Source organism: Zonotrichia leucophrys, chromosome 13 (genome assembly GCF_028769735.1).
Source record: "Zonotrichia leucophrys gambelii isolate GWCS_2022_RI chromosome 13, RI_Zleu_2.0, whole genome shotgun sequence".
Classification (NCBI taxonomy): domain Eukaryota; kingdom Metazoa; phylum Chordata; class Aves; order Passeriformes; family Passerellidae; genus Zonotrichia; species Zonotrichia leucophrys.
The window spans coordinates 12,435,051-12,457,372 of NC_088183.1; the positions used below are offsets into that span (position 1 = coordinate 12,435,051).

Below are 22,322 nucleotides of genomic sequence, written 5' to 3' on the forward strand. Positions count from 1 at the left end.
CAGCTTTCCCCCTTTCCCAGAATCATCTAAAAAATCACTCCTGCTGGTACCAGGTTGTAGGGGGATAAAATATAAGAAAATAAAGATAGTGCAGAAAGTAATCTTACCCCTAAGGAGTTGCAGCTGGGCCAATTATCAAAGATTAGGAACAGGCCTGACTTTACCAGGCCACAGCTGTAAGCAATGAGAAGATGCTATAAAAGAGTGGGGTGGCTGGGTGAGAGGGGGGTTGGAGTCAGTGGCTGCTTTGTGAAGGAGAAAGAGTCAGTGCTGTGAGGAGATGCCCATGGGAAACATCAAGAAGGTATGGAACTTTTGTGCTAAGGAGACAGCAGTATGGAACCCCTGCAATAAGATGGTAATAAAATGTGGAGTTGTTCTGAACTCTGCAGAGGCTACATAGGACAGGAAGGGCTAGAGGTTCTAGAGTTTGCATTTAGGAGCATGAATTGAGCCTGTGTCAGTAGTGGAACCTAAAAAATATTACCTTTGAAATTTCTTTTATGGGCTCAGAAGCACTGTTTCTAGGGCAGAAACATTTTTGACTTTGAATTTCAGTGAAGGGTTTGTGCTGTCAATTCCTGTGCTCTGGTGTCTTGATTTCTGCAGTGATAACAAACACCAGCTGCTCTCACAAACTGAAAGGACACTTCATTTCCTCACTGCATACACCTTCCCTGTTGTATAATCATGCAATTTAATGGATAGCACCACTGGTTGCTTAATGCCATTGTATATGAAATTAAGGTGATTGTGAAGTGGTAAATGTGTCACTGTTTCTGTTCCGTGCAGTGTAATGTAGCACTGGGACATGCAAAGGCTCCACAACAGAAGCAATGTCAACAACTATAATAGCCCCATCTATCTTAATCCTAAATTTCATCTTTTTGTATCCAGGAGAAAGGCACTCACAAGAGACCAGTGACTGTGTTTCTTTTGTTTAATCAGTAGCGATGGCTTGAATCAGGAAAGAGAATTAATAGAAATCCAATGTGAAAGCCTAACAGGTGGTTGGGGTGAGAGCCTGTGAGTCCTGGCACGCATCCAAGTGACTTGCACAAAGGTGTGAAAAGGGGCAAATTAGTGATAGAAGATGGACTTTAGGAATCCCCAGTTACTGACTGAAAAAAATATAGCTGACATCTGTTAGTCGTTTCTCTATAGAAAAGATAAGAATTGCTCTGCTGTTATTATGTGGAAGAAAGTGAGCACTTGCCATTAAGCAGAAGCTTTCACGTGTGGCTTGTCACAAGCTGACAGCAGCCACGTGTCCTGATCGAGTTAGTGCAGTCACTCGGGTAAGAAAGGGCTGTGGCATGAGAAGAATTGGCTGCTGCTGCAGGAGGAAATGTGGACTCAAAGGTCTGATTCCTGCCTTACCTGAGGGAGCAGAGAACAGCCCCAGCATCAGGAGGGCAGCGTTTGAACCCTGCCAGAATGCTCCATTAATGCATGTGACTGCTTCATTAAACACGTTGGCATGACAAAACAAATGTGCCATCCCACGATGAGAGCTGCTACCTGCTGATGGACACAGAGACAAAAGGGCAATTTCTGATGGGTGTAAAATAGCCTCATGCCTCAGCCTCCTCCTAGAGCAACTACTGGGCAAAATATGGGAAAATTCTGGTGCCATTAGTTATGTGCTCAAACCCACCAATGTCACAGACATGTTTTCTGAAAAATCCTATCCTCAGGATTTTTTCTCCTGAGAAGCTGAGAGACTCAGGAACAAAATGTAAACAATGGTTGTCTGCTGCTGTGGAATGAAACAGGTGAATCTGTGATTGGTCTCATGTGGTTGTTTCTAATTAATGGCCAATCACAGTCAGCTGGCTCAGACTCTCAGACACAAGTTTTTGTTATCATGGGTTTTCTTGCTTGTGAGCCTTCTGATGAAATCCTTTCTTCTCTTCTTTCAGTATAGTTTTAATATAATATATATCATAAAATAATAAACCAGCTTTCTGAAATGTGTAGTCAAGATTGTAATCTCTTCCTGGGCCCCCTGTGAACACCACCAGACACCAGCACACCTTGCCAATTACTTGATTGCTCCACAGGATTTCCTAATTGCAGTAATGCAGGTTTTGGGGTATCCCCAACAGGCTGCAGTGGGTCTGGATAGCTCAGTCCTGCTCGGCACAGCCTGTCCCAGTTCCCAAGCAGCTCCCAGCGTTGGGCCACCATAGCAACCTTGGCTGATATCAGCTCCAGTGGTTATCAGCTCATTTTGTGATTTCAGCTCTTTGCTTGCTAGGTGCAGACACAAGGAGAGAGAGGAGAAGGCTGGGTGAGGTTCCACAGGGATATCTTTACTGAATCTTCCGCGAAGGTCTCAGGGACGGCTCTTCTGCCAAGATGGGCAAAAGTAGGGTTTTTATAGGATATAGGGGTTTTAGGAGTTGTCCATTAGTAAAGGTTAAAAGGAAAGTGCCCTGTAGTCTTACAGAGAGATTAGCAGGGGTCTGAGGGTGGGAAAAGGGGCTTAGGTCCAGTCATCATGACTCGGCATTCCCTATCTTGGGTTGCTGACCGCCATGGAGGCCTGGTAGGCCTCAGGCCTGCTACATTGCAGGTTGACAGAAAAAGTGTTTAACCCCCCCCCATTTATTGCACAGTCACTCAAACTGCTAGAACCGGGCTCACAAATTCTAACCTTCATTAACATGGAATAAAGTGTTTTAAGCTAACCATTTGGGTTCAGAAAATTATTATAAATTCTTGTCATGCTTACTTAGGCCCAGTGATTTCCACTTCCCCGCTTAGTTCTACTTACCTAAAATCTCTGACATAAAGAATATGTTTTTATATCTTCTTATGTCTTTCTAATAGTATCACAAAATCCTCTCTGTCCACAGCTGGAATCCTAGAGACACTGTAGTAGAAATAGTAAATAAGCAGGTATAATAGCTGCTCTGCACTTGTAAAAATGTCTGTCTTAACATGAGCTTGGTGAAAAAGCCTTTTCCAGAATAAGACTGTTATTAAAAAGAATATTATGTTATATTGTTATAACTAAGAATACTTGTTCCTGAATCAATCCATATTAATGCTGCATAAACAATCTAAAACATTTCTGTTTTGACAGGGAATTTTCAAGCTGCCTTTTCCTGACATAATTTTCAATTTATGTTCTTTCAGGAGAAAACTTAGCTGGTTCTCATCAGAGTACATCAAATACAACACTCCTTCTGGTAAGAATATCTGATTATTTAAGTTGTATTATAAAATGTAGCTCTCTGGAATCTGACACATTCAGCTGTTTTTCATTTTCAGTAACTGCATTTAACAATTCCATCTTCCTTTTAGCAGCACTTTAATTCTTTTTATTCCTTTGTTACTGTCTCCTCTGCTTTCTGAATTTATTCTGCAACTTCATGAACAGTGCTGTAAATCTTCCTGCAGTCAGTATTTCAGACAGTCAGAGTCAGCATGTGGTGTGTGAAATCCAGGCATTCTAAGATCTACTTTTATTTATCCTCTTGTGCTTCTGCTCATTTTGTGAAGCTTTTGGCATCATTAGTGATGCCAAAATTGAGCATGTTGCCCTAGAAAGACAAATATAATAATATTTTTGTTCTGTGAAAAAGGAGAATGTTCAGGAGACACCTAACTGACTCCACTGTGTCTTGCCATTTAAAGAACACACCACAGGGATTTGTCATCAATGTCCCATCCGTTCTCTTTTGAGGACCATGCTATGTTTTTAGATCGCTGTTTCTTTGCATCCAACTTGACTATTTTTTACTGGTTCTTTTTAAATGAAAATTATGCTCTTTTTTATGCTGTATTTGGGAAGGTTTTGAGAGCATTGCTTATGTAGCTCTGTCTTACTTTGCCTTCTGTGCTTTTGGATAATAACGTTCATATCATGGTATATAATACTTAGTCCTGATGCTGCAGCATTTTTTTTCCTGCCAATGAACTGAGGAGGGGAGGAAGCTGCTGCTTCAAATAGTTTAAAACAGTATAAAGGAAAATATTGTACGTCATCTCTTCTTTGGACTATTCTATGTTTATAAATGGAGTGCTGAACTTGTGGCAGTCCCAGGGGATCTGGAGGCCCAGACATAAGAATTTCATATGTGCAACTCTACAGGAAGGAAGAAATTCTCAAATCTATACCTTTAGAGAGTTGTTCTTGCAAAGGTGAACTATCCCTTCCTAAATGCATGCCTTCATATTTCAGTGTAAATTATTTGTGCATAGTGTGTGAACTCATTTCAGGTTTAAAGGAACCCCAAACAAAAAACAAAACCAAATGAATACAAGATTCTGAAAACTGTCAGCCCTTCAAACTGACTCTGAACTATAGAAAAGTTTAGAATTTGACAGTGATTCTGTTACAGTGCAGATATTTGTAAGAGATAGCATGTTACTGCTGAAATGAAAGTGCTGCAAGAGAAATATATCAAGAGGATTAATAGACAAAATGCTTGATGTCAAAATGCAGGGGTTTTTTAGTTTGTTGGATCCATGGAAACCCTTTTCCTCTGTTAAGAAGTGGAAAAATTGAATGCTGACCCTAAAGAGACTCAGTCACTTCAGCTGTGTAAGTGGGAGGGTCCAGCTTTCTCATCTTTTGTTTGCTGGTGATAACAAAAGTTCTATTTCTATTTAATTTGGCAGTCTATGAGAGAGGATTTTCTTTTCATTTTTTTACATTTTCAGTGAATATGTGTGATGACTTGAGTTGCTGAATGCTATTTTTATGCCCAGTTCCTATTAAATCAGACAATTTATTCAGAAAAACCAATTCCACCGTGTCATAACTGGTACTGCAATCTGTCCTGTTGTCTGTGGGCATGACCTCCTGAAGTCCTTCCAATCTCAATTATTCCCTGATTCTCTGATTCATATCAAAGTCCAGTTCTGTGAGCCTAATTTTCAGTGATTGGTTTGCCATCAACCCTTCTACTCTGAGCTGTGCTGTCTGCAGTCCTTTTTTTGACTTCTATTGTATACCAAATATGACCATCTTTTCTCATAGCAGAAGAAGTGCTTTTAAAAGTATTCATATTTTTATTTTATTTTAAATAATCTGCAGAGGAACTAATTAATCTAGAATTAATGAATATAGTTCAGCATTCAGATTGATTGATTGAACTTAAACTGACTTTTTTTGCTGTTTCAAAATATCTCTCATGATTTATTTCAACAAAACTTTGTCACCTTTCTTCTTGTGTAAAGTCAGTAGTCCAGGAAAACTTGTGCTTTCTCCTGCCTTGAGTAACAGATTTGCGTTCACATTTATAAATTTAATCCAGAAATAGTTTTTTATCCTTGTTGTTAGTCACACTATGGTTCATCTCATGATCTCCTCTTACAAACAATTAATTGATTAAGATGCAAGATATAACAGTACTTAAATATGTAAGAATTTCTTGTTTAAATATATACAATGGTCACCTGTCACTGCACTAATGTGCAGTCACCTCTGGAATAAGAAGTTGACACTTCACCTGTGTGCTTTGGGAGGGTCAGTACATGCAGGTGAAGTTTCATTCAGAATTCAGGGAATGTAATTATTTTAATAATTAATTTTATTTTGATTGCCATTTGGCCAGTATGCTTAGTCAAATAATACTTCTAAAAAAAAAAAACAAACAAACAAGTGGGGAAAGTTTTGTCATTCCCAAGCGTTGTGATTTTCTGCCTTGGAATAAAAGTATCACTAAGCAAAACAAAATTCAAAACAACAAACCCACTCCTTGAAACAATTCAAAGCAAACTGTGAAACTTGGAGGCTGGACTATGATGAAATGACAAAGTGTCCCCTGCTAAGTGATGGATACATCTCTGCATTACTGAGGTATTGATTTGAGATCTTTCCAACATTGACTGGAATTTGGTCACAGTATTTGACAGAACTTTTGCTCAAGACACACGATAAACTTGGATGCCTTGGATATTTCAGATATGTTAAGTTGATATCAGCAGGTGACACTTTATACCACTGTGATTTTAATCCCTCACAAATCGTTTGGCATCAGCAGGAAAGAGAAGTAAGTGGAATTATTAATAGGATATTGAATGAGCAAACACCTGTTTGTCCAGATGTTTGTTTAAATAGATATGTTTACCCTGTCACTGTATAAAACAATTAATGATTGTGTTTACAGTCTTAAAATGAGTATTTCCCAAATTTGAAATATATCAACTTTTAAGATTCCAAGGGCAGAATTAAGAAAATAATATAATTTTAATAGTAGCTAATATTTTTATTTTATAAAAATACTATATTAAAGAATCAGGATTGGTGCAACTCCATTCAACTGAAATCTGTTAATGAAACAACATTTCCAGTTCAGTCCATTTCCCAGAAATTCCTTGGTTTTGTAGGCTTAATTTTGCTGTTAACCTCAAGGAAAGTTAAACCAGTTCTGATAAATAGAATCACTGTGGGTTCCTGGTCCCAGAATACCTTGTGCAGGGTAATAAATAAATAAATGTGTTCAGCAGTGGATGTGTGGTGTTCTGCCTGCTCTGCAGTTCCTGGGGCATTTTAAAAGTAGGAAGAAGGAAAGAACCCCATCATGAAGGAATTTTCAGGCATTTAGAAGCAGGTATATTCTAAGTATGATTTATGTAAAGGTATGGGTGATTCTCTCTTAAACTGCTCCATGTGATGCTCAGGTGTTGTTTAATACTTTCTCTGTTGCTTTAATCACACAGAAAAATTCTTGATTCCTTCCTTTCAGACAAGCTGGCAGCAGCCCAGTTCTTCTAGGATAAGGCCAGAGGTGAAACACAGCTACAATGTTTGTCTGTTTATTTTTGTGAGCCAAATTATCCCAACTGCCCTCAATTTGGGGTCCTGTGCTTTAACCAGGAGGAGAGCAAGAGATGCAGGTCATAGTTATGGAAATAATTTTGGGTTTATGCTATTAACATTTACACTTTGAGCATTTTTAAGAAGAATCTTTTTGTGCTGAGCAGATGGAAAGGTTTATAAAACATGAAGGATGGTGCAATGGAATAGGGCTTGAATTTCTAGAATTCAGTCTCTTGAAAATCCCATCCTGAAAACACTGACACGATTTCATGGTTTTTATGTAAAATGCAGGATTTATACTAATGGCTAACTTTCTTACAAGTGCTTCCTTATAAAAGATACTAATAACTTTAAAGGAACAATTAAAATTGTGGGAAGAAGTTCTAGTGAGTGAGGACCACTTGCTTTAATCCTTGAGAAATAATAAGGAAATGAGCTAACACCATTTACCATCAGAGTCCTGTCAGAGCCAAACAAAGGAGGGCTGAGAAAGATGTGATAATGGCTCAGGAAGGGTTGGATCACACTTTCTCTGGCCAACACCAGCAATTATCAGTCAGGTGCTGTTTGTTTTCACTTCAATTAACTGCACTATTACTGAGCTACAAGAACTGCAGACCAAATGGGCAACACGTTTGCTGGCATTTGCCCTGAGAAACCGCCTGTTTCCGTGGCTGTTCTTGTGTAGAAATTAGAATGCTTTTATGATAATACAGCTTTTATTTCCTCCATCCTCCCTTCCCCCCCAGCTTTTACTTTAGCTTAATGAAACTCAGAGCATTTCTTTAGAAGAAAGCTTGTTCCGTAGGAGTGGTTTGGTTGGTTGGGTTTGGGTTTTTTGTCCCTGTGCTTTCCTTCCCAGCTACTCTTCTAATCCATTTTCTCTCTTGTTTTCTCCATGAGATTAAATTCATAATCCTCTCTTTGCAGCATCACCAAATAATAGCATCATGCACACACACAGAGCAGCCCATCTTGCTGAGCTTTTTATTTCTCCAAGAGCATTCATATGGCTTGTGGCTCCTCCTTAGGGGAAAGCAATATGGGCCAAAGTGCAGCACTCATTCAGTTTGTGTGTGGTACAGATATTTATAAAATATTTTTAAAAACCCCCAAACAAACAAGAGGAAAGCCCCCAGTTTGCATTAAACTTCTCATACCTCAGCTATTGCCAGAAGACACAGGAGGCAAGGCCATTGTTCTCAGAAGAAAAAGTTGAACAATTGAACAATTTCATTGCTTGGCTTCATGATCTTACAAATCCAATACCTGAAGTTTCAGGTAAGGACGTTGGATCCACCTTGAACAGGAAAATGCCTGCTGGGTACTCCAAGGCACAGGGGCTCAGATTGTAGAAGAATTTTGATATTGTTTCAAGCTTGATAGTGGAACAGTGTGATGATCTCCCATTATTGGGGGTTGCTCCACTAGGGTATTATTTTTTAAAATCTTAGAACTTTTTTTTTTACTTCAGCATCAATTACATTTCGTATCCACATATGCACTGGATTATCTTTCATACTAAGGAATTAGTTGAGAAAAGAAAAAAGTACCCCTGTAAAATGAAATAAAAAGAAAAGGAAAGATGAGTTGTTAAAAGAAATACCATTACAGATGTTGCTTCGCTGTTCAACTTTGAATTATCTGTTAATTTTCTACTGAACGTAAAAAAAAGTCATAAGAGAGAGCAATATTTCATGTGAGAGATAAACCTTAATAGGATTATGAGTTTAATAGCAAAAGTAATAAAATTTACCTTCTCAAAATGCACAAGGAATTATTATAATTTCCCCTTTATCTTGAAATTAAAGGTGGGGCAGGGTGGTAATGGGGGAGTAGATGTAGAATTTGTTTTTTAGTGAGTTGCAGAGCAGGTGAAAAAGAATAGGCTTGATTGTTTGGGGATGGAACATTGAAGCTAATAATGGTAATAATGTTCTTATCTTTTTGATCCATAAATTGAAATTGCAGCAAAAACTGGTGCTTGGACAGAACAGTATTTTTTGAAACAAAAGTCCAGGACAATATTTTTTCAGCTGATGTAAGAAACAAAAGCTTCTAGAAAAAGAGAATTTAATGAGAAGTGATTTTTTTAAAGAAAATTATTATTTCAGTTTGGCATTTGAATGCAAATAGTTCTTTTTCAATGAATTTAAAGTTAAAATGTCACTTCATTTTGATTTGGTGGCTAAAAAAAACAAATTGACATTTCAAAATTAAATAAAAATATCATTTTGAATCAATGTTAATATGAAAGGTCACTTGGTTTTCATAGCCAAAAAATCCTTCTGGAGCAGAATATTTCATAGTTAAGCAGGAATTCATTTTTTTTCAGAATGTCTTATAGAAAAAATATAATTTATTTTATATGCATGAGCATCAGCTCTCATTCACACTACTTGCATGAGAAATATGTTGTCTGGGTTTACCAAAACTATACTTAGTTTGAATTCCATATCTCTGCTGTGTTAGAAATACTTCCCAACTCTCTGCAGCTGGAGTTTGGTTAGAAATGTGGAAATGGGCTTTCCACCTGTGACCATGGGCAGGCTGCTGCACCTTCCCATGCCCTGTAGCTGCTCCTGGGAATGCCCTTCATCCTCTCCTGGGCTGGGATGCCAGAGCTCAGTGCAGCCGCCCCAGGGCTGGTGGTGCCTGCATGGCAGGAGAGCTCCTGTGCTGGCATTCAGGGGTTCAACACGGGGTGGGGAGAGATTGGGGTCCCTCTGCAAACCTCAGTCCTGCAGGAGCTGTTGGACTTTGTGGGCACAGTGCTTTATCCCTCAGCTGTGGAACATGCAGATAAAGATAAGATGATACTCAGTTGTAGAAGAGTTCAAAAATATTGGCTTGCTCCCTTTATTGTTTTTCTTGTTTCCCTTTCCCAAATGAGGGAGTCTCGTGCTGTGCTTTGCAGTGTACTCCTGCTTGTTCTACAGAAATGTTTACCATTTTTCTCAGCTTTTGCAAGCAATTACTGAAGATGCAATTTTGTGCTTAATGAGCAGCTGAGCGCTGAACCTTAAAAGAAAAAAAAAAGCTTCCCCTCTCCAAATATTAATTAATCTTTCAAGTTAAAATACTGTAACCCAAGCATCCAATTTTAACACTCTGACTCTCAAATACTTTTCAAATGGTCACATCATTCATTTTCTTTCAAGGGCTCACAGAAGGCAGCACAGAATAAAGACGCAAACTTGTAAGGTTTTCCTGCTTGTTTGGTTGTGTATGCTTCCTTTGCTATCCACAGTGCCTGGAGGTTTTTCAGATGAAGGTGCTGTCAGTGCAGCTGGAGACTGAGCAGCTCTTCCCCTTCCCTGCCTGCCATAGGACCTCTTTGCCTGGTGCTGGTTTCCTTCTGGTTTCCCCTCAGGCTGGGACCGGTCCCTGCTCCAGGGAGGAATATCCAGCCTGTGGAGCCCCTGCCTGCAGCTGGGACCAAGCTGGGCACGGGAGCAGCTGGTGCTGGGCCTTGGTCCCTCCAGTTTTATTATTTCCAGAAACTGGGAAAGCTGCTGCACCTCCTTCTCTAGGGTGCAGCCAGTATTAACAGGCAGTAGAGCAGGTAGGATCTTAAAACCTCTTGTGTCTGTTTCTGGTTAAGTAAAATTGATATTTGTTGGAAGCTTGTTGCACAGTTTCAGTTTGTTTTTTTTTTTTTTCAAACTAGTTAATGAAAGAAGATAGATATTGCTGTACTTTGATGTTTGCACTTGAAAAGAGAGAAAAGCTAAGTTTGTAAGATTTTTGTTCAAGGTCTTTTGGTTTCTCTAAAAGCTTCTGAATAATTACTCTTTAGCCTAGCTTGATTGTCTCTGAACTCAAGCTGTACAAAACCAGAAGGAAAAAATAGGTGTAGATAAATCAAATTGGATGATAATTTTCGTCCATACTGTGGCACTTTCAGAGAAAACAGCCACAGCCACATGGATGCTTTCAGACTGGCAGCTTTGCCAGTAAACAAAGATGTAGGTGAACCAGATCTTTGATATTTGAATCTAGGAAAGGAGAGTCTGTAATGTTAGAATTATTCTCAAAGAGAAAACCACAACCCAGATATAGTGAACGTGTGTTTCAACAGAGAAACTAGACAAAAGAAATCTTCCAGAGTGCCCACCCACCCTGTTTAGAGAAACAGCAGCTCATGTTCCTGCCTGCTGCTCACTGTGGTGCATGGACCCAGTAGAGCAGAGGAAATCCCTGCCCTGAAATGCTTGGAAGGGAGAGGCAGGAGCTCGGTGAGACCTGCAGTGTGGTAGGAAGTGTGCAGGTTTTCATGGATACAGAGCATAGAGCTCATTTGGATATTGTGGCTTTTGGCATGTGGACCTTGAGAAATACTCGCTGTTCTCTCAAGGTATGGCTTTCATTAGTGTCTCCGAAGAAGGAAAAATGGCTTTTCAATTTTATTAAATTGAAGACACTGCTATTAGTGATGTCAGCAGCTGAAAAAGCAGGATAAAGATGTGATTATGGCATGTAGTAATTCATCACTGACATTGATGTACTTTTTGCAAAACTGTAAACATTGTGAGACTGACATAGGTGCACAGGATCTTGTTTTGTTCTTGTTTTTTCAACCTTAGTGCAAAAATATGGCTGGGTTTTATTCTTGCTTTGCTGGAAATACTGAGAGTGAGTAATGTGGGTTCCCATGCTGTTATGTAGGGACATTTCACTTTACTTTCAACAAGTTTATTCTAGCAGGCAATTAATTATAATCAAGGGAAGTGAAAAACATGCTACTATCTTTCATAGTTTCCTAGTGATAGTATTACAATGAACATGGCATCCACAGATTTCCAACTATGTGCAGTGAAATAAATCTAATATTCTCTTCCTATGGTTTTCCTGTTAAGAATGAAAATACACCCTAAGATTAAACTAGGCAGGGAGAGATATCAGTAGGATCTTGGAGCTGTTCTGATTAACAGCTGAGCACTTCCAAGTCATAAATAAATAAAATAAAAATATACATTCAGCTTGTCAGCCTCTGGGCAAAACTGCCTTTGGTTGTTGCAGCCCTCTAGGTAGCATAACTATAAAGTGTTAGCAGAAATGCAAAAGGGAACATACTTCTGTATTTTTCTTCCATTTTTTTCCCCCTTTCTTTCACACTTAAATTTTGCATTCATTTCAGGGCTGTGTTTGAACAAGGCAGAGGGCTAGGATGTGGATGCAATGTTAATATGTTGTGTGTGTATACACATGTGTATGAGGACGTGCCTCATACATCTACACAAATGGTTTTGTCTGGGGAACCTGTACACAGAATAATGTGCTCAAGTAGGGCAAGCCCTTTTTCCTAGTCTCATTTTTGTTTCTTGACACCTTCTTCAAACAGTATATGTATAAAAATATTTATGAGGATAATGCATTTGTAAGCAAGATAGTGTAATTTTTAAAATGTATCTTACTGGCTATTACGTTATGCTGTAATAGATTCTCTCAGTGCTATCTAATCTTAGAACTGTACCATGCAGTGAAACCTCCATGAATTATTAATTCCTAAAAGGGTCATATCAGAGAATATTTTCAATGGGATGGTTCAAAATAGAAGTGCAGCACCGGGCAGAAAAGTGACTGGTTAAATGGGAGAAAAACTCTTAGTTGGCATAAGGACTATATTGTATTGTGTTATTTTTGCCTTTTTTAGGAGTAGCATGTGTGCATGTTCTGCCCTGAAAGGCTTGGGGTTTTCTACTTTTTTCTTTCTTTCCTTTTTTGCTCTTTTAACTTCTCTGTGTTGCAGGATCTGAGTGTACTTTCTATTTCAGTCTGTATTGTCAACTGAATTCTAATCAAAAAGTAATAGCAAAGTCAAAGAGAGGAGGATAGTGACTTTCTTGGTAGAAAGAAAAGGGCCTGATAATATCCTGAGTATCAACATTTTTATTATGAAAAACATAAAGTGTTGTTATGAAGCACACAGTCTGTATTCTATCCAGTCACAAGGGGCAGGGAGGCTGCTGCCTTCTAGAAAATATCCACAGCATTTTTTCAAGTGGCTCATGAGCAAGGGATGTGCCATTGACCTCGCTCTGCTGCTGAGGTGGGTTTGAGAATGTGGCGCTGCCATTCCCAGTCTGGGCTGGCCTCGCTCTCCAGGCAGCACTGAGATGTCCATGGCTTTCCTCTCCTGAAATGGATGGGGTGGGCTCACAGGAGGCAGTGCTCCAGCTCTCAGGAAGGAGCTGCTCTGACAGTCAGCTGGAGAGATTAATTTGCATCTTTAACTGACAAGGCTCTTTGTGAAGTGAACATCTGACCATAGCCTCAGATTCATGAGGTCTTATTCCATGTTGTGCGTAATGCACTGACTGCAGTCAGGTGAAAAATTCATCTGTGACTTCCTCTGGGTTGTTTGCATCCCATCTGTACAGCCCAGTGAGATTCTTCTGAAGGGTGTTTGCTTTGAACATCTTATGTCTTTATCATCTAGAATTGTTTCAAGGTTTTTAGTTTATTGCTAAGGGGAGGTTTTATAATAAAAGGATGTCTCATTTGATCTCTTAGTGTAACCTGTGAATATAGACTCATGGTACAGAGACAGCAAAATAAATTCCACAATGTCCATATGGTTTAGTGGCTTTGCTTGAATCTTGGTAGAGAGAAACCAAAGGTCTTTTTTGTGATGAACAACTCTATCCTTGTAATGTATGGCCATACGTTAGTAAGGGATGCCATGCATGTCATTCAACACAGGAACATGGGAAAACCAGTTGGAATGAACTCTGTTCATCCATGTTATTTTCATGAGTTATTTTTTCTGAGTAAGTTTATGCCTACTCTGCAAGTTACATCTTCAAAAGAAAAACCTCTGAAAAGGAGATAACAAAGTGACTGCAAAGCCACTGGAAGAGTTTGTCCTACATGCAGATTGGCTGCACTTGATGTAGATAAGAGGGATATTTCAGTCACATAAACAGATGGAACAGGAGTGACACTTCTGGTCACCTCTACAGACTCGTGTTTGACACTGGCAAACAGAAGTGGTTTAGAACCCTCATGCAAATGCACAAATATGTCTGCAGCTTCTCATGTTGACCTGCAGTGATAACAAACAGATGTTTTTGGCTTAATGTTTGCTTCTGAGGATTATTACTACAGGTGTAGGTAATACATTCATGCTGGCAAAAATAATAAACATGATGAAAAGGCCTCCTTCAATGAGCCTTGTCCCTGCCCAGTGAGTTCATGTCAAAGCTTTATTGACAACTTGACCTTGAAAATAAAAGATAATGGTCCTTTCTGACACTTCATTTTCCTATCACTTTATTAGCTGAGGGAATCTGGCACAGAAACATTAACTAGACATAATTAATTTGCATTGATGACATCAATCAACCTCTATTTAACTAATATAATCAAGTGCTGTAATTTGTTTCCAAATATGATGAAAGACATAGTACTCTATGTCCAATGACAAAAGGAAGAAACACAATGTGAATGTTATAACAGAAACTTTGCCTGCTCTATGTGGAGGTCTGAAATAGAGAGTTGGAACAAAACAGCCATTATTTTATATTTGGATATGCTTCTTTTTACCTTAGATGGCAGACAGAACACAGCACATTCAAAACCAGCAGTCTGCTTTCATTTGGGCAGGTTGTAGATTTTCATTGGGAAGGTGGTAAGTGCTGGTTGTAACTTGCCAAATGGGAAAGAAATTCTTTTTTTTTCTTCAGGTGGGAAGGCATATTTTTAGCAATTTAGTGATAGCAAAAATCTTATTCCCATGACACCTCCTTTCTGTCCACTGCTATAACTTTTTCCCTGTTACTACGTGAAGAATAATGCAGAATGTAACTGCTTTGAAAATAAAAGAATGGTTGTGCCATCAATTGCATGGTGGATAAAAAGATGGAGGGAGCAGGAGGGCAAACAAATGCGACTTCAAGTAAGACAAAATGTAAGGAATACAGGCTAAAGAGAGGTCTGCATCAACATCTGATTAACATACATGACAAATCTTCAATAGTGATGGGAGTATCTTATTGCTGTGGTTGTGTTAGCTCCTCCTTAAAGGGTCAAACTCCTGTAAACAGAAGATTCTCTCAAATGCACCTATAATTACCTAAATATCTTGCATAGTGATGAAAGACAGCAGGTATTTTATAAAATGATCTGTAGATAAGCATTATCATAGAAAACAGTTGTCCACAAAACTTTGTGCTGTGTAGCTTTCTCTGCCTGACAAAATCTTGAGTAGAAATACAAGGAAGAGGATAGACTTTTGAAAAAGATAGGATTTCTTCTGTAGAGAAATTCTAAATAATAATGAGACTTAAATATTTCTGTAAAAAATCCTCCATGCAGCTTGTGGTTGAACTAAGTTTTTTTTGGTTTCTTTTTTTTTATTTCCATGAAAAATACTCATCTGTAGCTCCAACTAAATGCAGAAAGTCATTTATTCTCCCGATTTCAGACACAAATGGGTCAAAAGTCGGCACAAAATAGCCACCAGTGGCAGGAAAAGCTGGGACACAAGGTATTTTGTCAACAAGTAACAAATGTAGAGACAACACAAATTTTTTACATTTTCTTTATAATACTTCTATAAGAAATACACATTTGTATGAAAGAAGCATCTCAGATAAGTAGATATTTTGATAGAAGTAAAAGTTCCTCCATAGATAAAATAGTTTAGGCTCTGTTCACATTTCTTTTCTGATTCTAAACCTTGTTTTAAAATTTCATTCAGAAACACATGGTCAAAGTGTGGAATCTTTTTTGTCTCAAAAGAAATACTATAGCAATATGAATCTTAAAGTAATTGAAGGGAATTGATCACAGAAGCTCTGTGATCCTGATCCACTGGTGTTTGGTAACTCCCCCTGGATTGACATAAGTGGTATTAGAGCTCTCCTCCTTCAGTATAATTACATTATCGCTGATCAGATTTAGTTCTCTGGCTTGCTCTGCTTTGATCTCTCCTCTCTCATTCTGTTCTATCCAGCTCTTCTTTTTTACGTTCCATGTTTATATCCATGTCCTTATCTAATATTTTACAATGGCTCTTTGTCATTGCTCAGGTTCTTGTGGTTTTGCCTGTTGGCCTCTGAATTAGAAAGCAGTGTGTTTATATAAGCGGGTGAGCTGTACATTTCTTTATCTGGAGTGCTGTATCTAACACATTGGAGCTGGAGACCAGGGGTTATTGAAGTTAATAGAAGTCTGCTCTAACGGCCTCTTTCTAATAATTGATTTGATTTGGAGAGATGTTGTTTGTTCATATAATTGATCTCCCTCTTTTTTTCTACATGTACTTAGTCCAGTTTCTTGGGTTCATTAGCAACAAACTTTCATCTCTATGCTTGTGATCTGGGTAAAGATGCTTGCAACATGTGATGGTTCCGTCACCATTTGGGGCCAGAAAGAAAACCAGGTGCTCATATCATAGTGGAGTTCTTCTGCAGAGTGGGTTGAAATCTTTCTGTTCCAATATTTATAACCCTCTGCTTGGTAAATTTGAAGTTATGCCATCATTTATCCAGTACAGTAGCAAAGAAACAGTTTACTAATTTGCAGTAGAGAAATGAAAAGAAGGAAGCATAACCTCTAGCTGATACAATAAATGAATCATTTATCCAGGGCACAATAAACACTTAGCTGTTTCCATTCCTGCTTCTTTTACTGAATTATTTTCCTTCATTTTCTGTCTATTTCTGAATGCTGTTCATATTAAAGGGAAAAAGGTCTCTATCTCCCAACTTTATTTCCTCATTGTTATTCATTGGTCCAAAGAAGCTGAGATGGGCATCTCAGTTTATTTAATCAATAGCTCTCTGCAAGGGAGGTTAGGAATCATCTCTGTGTATCAGAACTGATATGTAGCAATGCCCGTCAGAAGAGATTAGTAGGTCCATGTCGAGGTGGAAGCAGCAGGGTAGAATGAAATCTGAAACTGGGTTAAGTAATTGGGTTCTTGTTCAATAAAAGTGCTTGTTTGTGTGTTGTAATGAAAGATCTTTGCTGCTATGGACGTCTGAATCCAAATATCCTCCGGATTTTCTGACGGATAAAGTGATAAGGGTGAAAGGGATTTAATTTAGGACTGCTGAAAAACTTTAAAGAGATTAGAGAAATGCGTAAATGTGCTCTCTCTCCTTCTTATCATGGTGGCTTTTGTGTCTTACCCGAGCCCAGCCGGGTAAGGAGAGGCACCCAAGGTCAGGGTTGTGAGGGTTCTGACTTGGGGTGGGGCTGCTCTGGCAGTGCTGCTCCTTTCCAATGCCCATTTGAGGTGCAAGTGCAGAAAAGATAATGAAGAGATAATGAAGACATGTTGGCTTTGTTTGGGTTCCTTTGTTTTGGACTAAGCAGGATGACTCTATATTTTATTTTTCCAAATTCATGATCAACAGCATTTGCAATTTTATTGAAGTATTTTTTTTTTTTTTTGCTTCATTATAGGCTTATTTTCAAGGCTTGATTACACCATCAGATCTCTGCTAACTCCACAGGCCATGTTTCTTCTTAAAGCTTAGACATTCTTTTTGTCACGTTTTATTCAGGTGTGGTGGTTTTCTCTGACTGCAAAATTATGTTTCCGTGAAACTTCTCTGGAAAGTTCTCCAGATTCATTAATTGCGTTTATATGGAAAAAAATAACAAACATGTAAGAATAGAATGCTGAGAAAATGGATAATGAAATCTTGCCTACCTTTGAGACATTGCTATCTCTGAATCTTTTTTTCTGTGTCTGAACAGAACTACAATGTCCAGCTTGGAGCCAAGTTTTGTCTTGATCACAATTTTCTATAAGGGTTAATTGTCTTTTTGCATTACTATATCAGCTTTTATACTATACTTATTGCATTACTACTGGAAAAGATGTCAATCTCCATGAAAATAGACTGGTTTGGTTTGTTTTCTCATTTTTTTTCTCAAAGTTGATTTAATGTACTTGTTTTGCCACAAATTCAGAAGAGTTAAAAGATAGAGTAAGACCAAAGGTTTCTAGAATTAAAATGTTGTGTGGAAGCAGCTGTCCTTGGAAAACTCTGCATTTACAGACACATGTGTGCACATGTATAAGGAGAAAAGGCCACATGCTTGAAGGAATTTAAATGTGAAGCACTTCCCTTGACTTGTTTATGCCAGTGCTTATTTTACAATGTTGCTAACCTCAGGCATCCTGACATTGCTTGCACCTCTTGTCTATGGCATCCTCTTCCCTTTGTTCCCTGAGATTACAAGGATGCATTAGGGATGATTTGTTTTCCTGGCTTTTGCTACAATTCTAAAGAAGTAAATAGAAATCTTTTGTGCTCTTTTGTTCTGAGGATTGCTATAGCAAACACTTCCACAACTGTATTATGAAAAAAATAAGATTTGGAATGAACATCAGAGTTGGTAGCCTGTGGCAGCTCAGATGATCTGAAATGCTCAAAGAAACCTTTCCTTGTAGTGGGGAGTTTTTTTCAAAATGTCTTGCTCCTTAGGTATTTTCAGTGAGAATATTATTTTACTTCCATTTTAAAAACAAAATCAAAACCAAAAAAAAAAAAAAAAACAACCCAAAACAATGAACTTTTCCTTTCCATCGTGTACTGGAGGATCCTCTGCAAAAGGTAACATACCCTGCCCTTGTGATTGCCATATTCTATCTATGCATTTGTCCACAAGGTCACTGTAGTGGGACGGTCATGGATTTAATCAAATTTGAAGATAGATAAGTTATTAAATGTTTACAGTTTCTGCAAACAATAATATCATCTGATCAGGTCTTAAAATCTGACATCTTTCATGATATGAATCAAGGTTTGTCTGGGTTTCTTCACATTTCAGTCTCCATGTAGGTGTTACAGAGCAGCCAGAAGAAATAGTCTCAAAGTCAGAAACTTTTCTTTGCCTTGTGAGGTCAGGGGTGGCTGCACAGCTCATTAATTTCCACTGATATTGACACTAGGTGCTTCACTTTAGGAACTGTGTAACTCTTGCCTTTGCCTGCAAGTGTAAAAGGATATTTTCAATATTTATTTCCTGTCTGCTAACATGAAACTCTGCCTCTCAGAGGACAAGTTTGAGTCAGATGATCAGAATGTCTCTGCTTATCTCCATTTGGAGCTGCAGGAGAGGATATAATTAATGTCCCTGTGATGGATGAGGGGAGCTCCCCTGCTGCCCCAGCTCATGCCAAGGCCATTTCCTCCCAGCCTGGCAGTCATTTGTGGGGATCATCTTCTCCTTGTTATAAGTGATGCCAAAGGAAAATCCTTCCCTGTGGTGGTGTTTGCAGGGGTCTTAGGATGAGGGAAGAGAAGAGAATGTTGACTCCGTGTTTCAGAAGGCTTGATTTATTATTTTATTTTTTTTTATATATATATATATATAAATGATACTAAAGAATAGAAGAAAGGATTTCATCAGAAGGCTAGCTAAGAATAGAAAAAGAAAGAATAACAAAATTCTATGACTGACTAAGACAGTCTGGACAGCTGGGCTGTGATTGGCCATTAATGAGAAACAACCACATGAGACCAATCACAGATGCACCTGTTGCATTCCACAGCAGCAGATAATCATTGTTTACATTTTGTTCCTGAGGCCTCTCAGCTTCTCAGGAGGAAAAAATCCTAAGGAAAGGATTTTTCATAAAACATGTCTGTGACACTTCCCCTTGCAGCTGGGTACAGCCAGGGGCAGTGCCTGCTCCAGTGGTGCTTTTTATGTCACTTGGGGAGGGGTGCAAACAGAAGTTGTCACTCACGCTCACAAAGGAAAAAAAGGTGTCCTAAGTATCAGTCTGGCTACTGGAGCTAAGGGATTCCTGACCCCAAAGGAGGGTGAAAAGTGTTTTTTCCCCTGACATGCTCTTTAATTAGTACCTTGTATCTGAGTGTTTAAACCTTGATCACATTTTTAGCTTCTACCCCCAAAGTCCAGTCCCTGCTCCCCCAGCAGAGCAGCCAGACCTCACAGGGGGAATGCTTTCCTTGGGTCCTCTGCAATGTCCTCTTTCCTTATTCTGACAGTGACTCCTGGTAGCTTGTGTACTTGATAAATGATGGTTCTTACAGCAACATCTCCATTAAATGCCTTTTTTGTTTGTGTAGTGGGTACTAATTCTATCATGTACCGATGGCATGTATGACGAGCTAGACATGAATAACTTTTCGAAGCCGTGCTCTTTCTTAAAAATAACCCTGATCTCTCCTTTCCCCAATTAATTCAAGCAATTAAAACTGAATAACTTTGGGAAAAGCCGAGCTGAGTTTGGGACAGAGCTTGTATTTTTCAAAAGGGAGTGGTTAATAGCTGATAAAAATATTTTCAGGTACAAAAGTGGACATATCTTCTGTGCATTTTTGTATATGTAGAATAGAATTGTTTCAGGGAGAGAATTATTTATGTCATTCATTAGAAACATTTTTTCCAAGCTTTAGTTTACTTAAAAATAACAAAATTACTTGATAAATAATCACAATTTTTCATTGGGTTAGCTAATGTCAAAAATGAAATCATTTCTCAGTGCTCTATTTCCAGAGATAAAAAGGTTTATTATTGGAAAAATTGCTTACATTTATTTTGTTTATATATAAAAAAAATCCTGCTTCAATTTTTATGAAAAATTAGCTCTCAGACCGAAGTGTACTTTATGGTGAAAAAAGGATGATTTGCCCTGCATCAATTTCTGTGTTTGTGTATCTGTGGCACTTTTACAGTGATGAAAACCCACCCAAACCAGCTATCAATATGCCACCTCAATAATATTTCTGTGAAGGATTTAACTTATGCTTCCCTTTGCTGTCAAGATATGTCCTAAGGTAAAGTCGATGTAGTTCCATTTTTTGAGCTGAAGCTCTCACAGGTGGCCAGGGCCCGCCTGAAATCCCCACCCAGCCCAAAGGCTGCAGTGCCATTCACATGGAGCAGCACAGTTCTGTCTGTGTCACCGTGTCCCCTTCCCCCCAGGGAGTGGCACTTAGCAATCCAAGTGCTGGCACTCAATTTACCATGGAAAAGCAAAATGAGCAACAGTTGTGGCCAGAGATGTAGGCCTGCTTTATTCCATGGAATGAAGTCTCATTCTCTTCTATTTATTTTTTAATGCAGCAAGCTCTGTTGAAGTTTTTTTTATGCTTTTTTTCTTCCCAGAATATGTGGCCTATATTAAAAGCAGGCAAGGATTTTCCTAGCTGGCCAGCCCTATACATTATTATTTCTAGTGATAAAATGCCAAAAGGATAATGCAGCTTTACACACCTAATGACAGGGGGGTTGTCTCTTAAAACTGACATTATTGAACAACTTTACAAGGCTGGTGCTGATTTAAACCAGCTTATGTTCTCAACCACAAAATTCAGCCTGTGGTGGTTAATCACAGAGTTTGTAATGAAAAAGATGCTAAGAAAGATTTCTGAGTACTGGGGGAAAAAAAAGTCAACTCTAAAGTAATTGATGTATTTTCTCTGCGCAGGATTCAGTGCCAACTGTTTGAAAAACATGAATAGGGAGATAGCATGTAAAATAGTGCCTTTTTAATACATGTTCTGCACACCTGTCTAAAGCATTCCTTGCTCCTTTTCAGCACAAATTCCTACAATATTTTACTTCTTCCAACCACTGTTTCATCAAAAGAATAAGTTATTTTCACCTTTCTCAGCTTCAATCTCAAATGCTATTAATATTATCAGCTAAGCAATGGCTCTAAATTCTGTCCTTTAGAGGTGGAAGTATGGATGCTTCAGATCACTATAATTTATGGCCCCTCCTGGGAAGGAAATATTTCCCTCAAAGTGAGTAAGTAAATGAGAAAGCACTCGTTCCCTTTCTCTGCACTTGTTGAAAAAACCACAACCTTGTTTTAATAACTAAATATCATACAGAGGAGAGTCACCTGCAGTAGCTCTCCAGGTACCATAAATCATTTGTCAGAGATGTAACTAAGAGACATTTGAAAAGTCATGCTTACAAAAGGTCTGTTTTAAGTGTAGAGGAAAAGAAACTGTAGTAATGTTCAGCTAGAAATAAATCTGCCATTTTCTTTTTTAGGGGAACAACACTGAAAAGATGCTTTGTAATGACATATTTATCAACACTTTTGTCACATAGGGAGAAATAATGGGGGCATTAGTACTTGTGCTATGTTCAAAGGATAGTTATTCTACATGTTGCACAGCTTTTATGGAAATTGTAAGATTTTTTTAGTCTTATAAAAAGAGTGAAGACATTGGAGGAGTAAAGACATCAAGGAGCTGATGACATTACCTTATTTTGCCTCTATCATTCCACAATGATTAACAATCTATATATACATGATATTTTAAGCTGTGCCCCTCTGGATAGCAGCTTTTTACACTGACCAGGAGGAGATTACCTTGTAGACAAAACTAATGGGATAAAGTGCTGTTTTTTAGGGGGGGAAAAACCCCAAAAAGCCATTTTCTCTTAGGTTTACTACTAGCACTAACCATCTCACTAGGTGCATGCACTGAAGAACAAGCTCTGCCAGTGAAGCTGGTTTAGCCTTTTCTGTCATTAAATATTTTTGTAGCAGAGCTGCTTCTATAAAGTCAAAATCCAGACAAGAGAGGGC

At 38.5% G+C, this 22,322-nt stretch overlaps 1 long non-coding RNA gene across 1 annotated transcript in view; it reads left to right on the forward strand.

The window, feature by feature from the left end:
- Positions 1 to 224: 224 nt before the first annotated feature.
- LOC135453484 (uncharacterized) overlaps positions 225 to 22,322 on the forward strand; it is a 49,680-nt gene continuing 27,582 nt past the window's right edge. The window contains exons 1-2 of the long non-coding RNA XR_010441874.1: positions 225 to 304; positions 3,145 to 3,197. This is a non-coding gene — a long non-coding RNA (uncharacterized LOC135453484). The remainder of the gene's footprint in view (positions 305 to 3,144; positions 3,198 to 22,322) is intronic.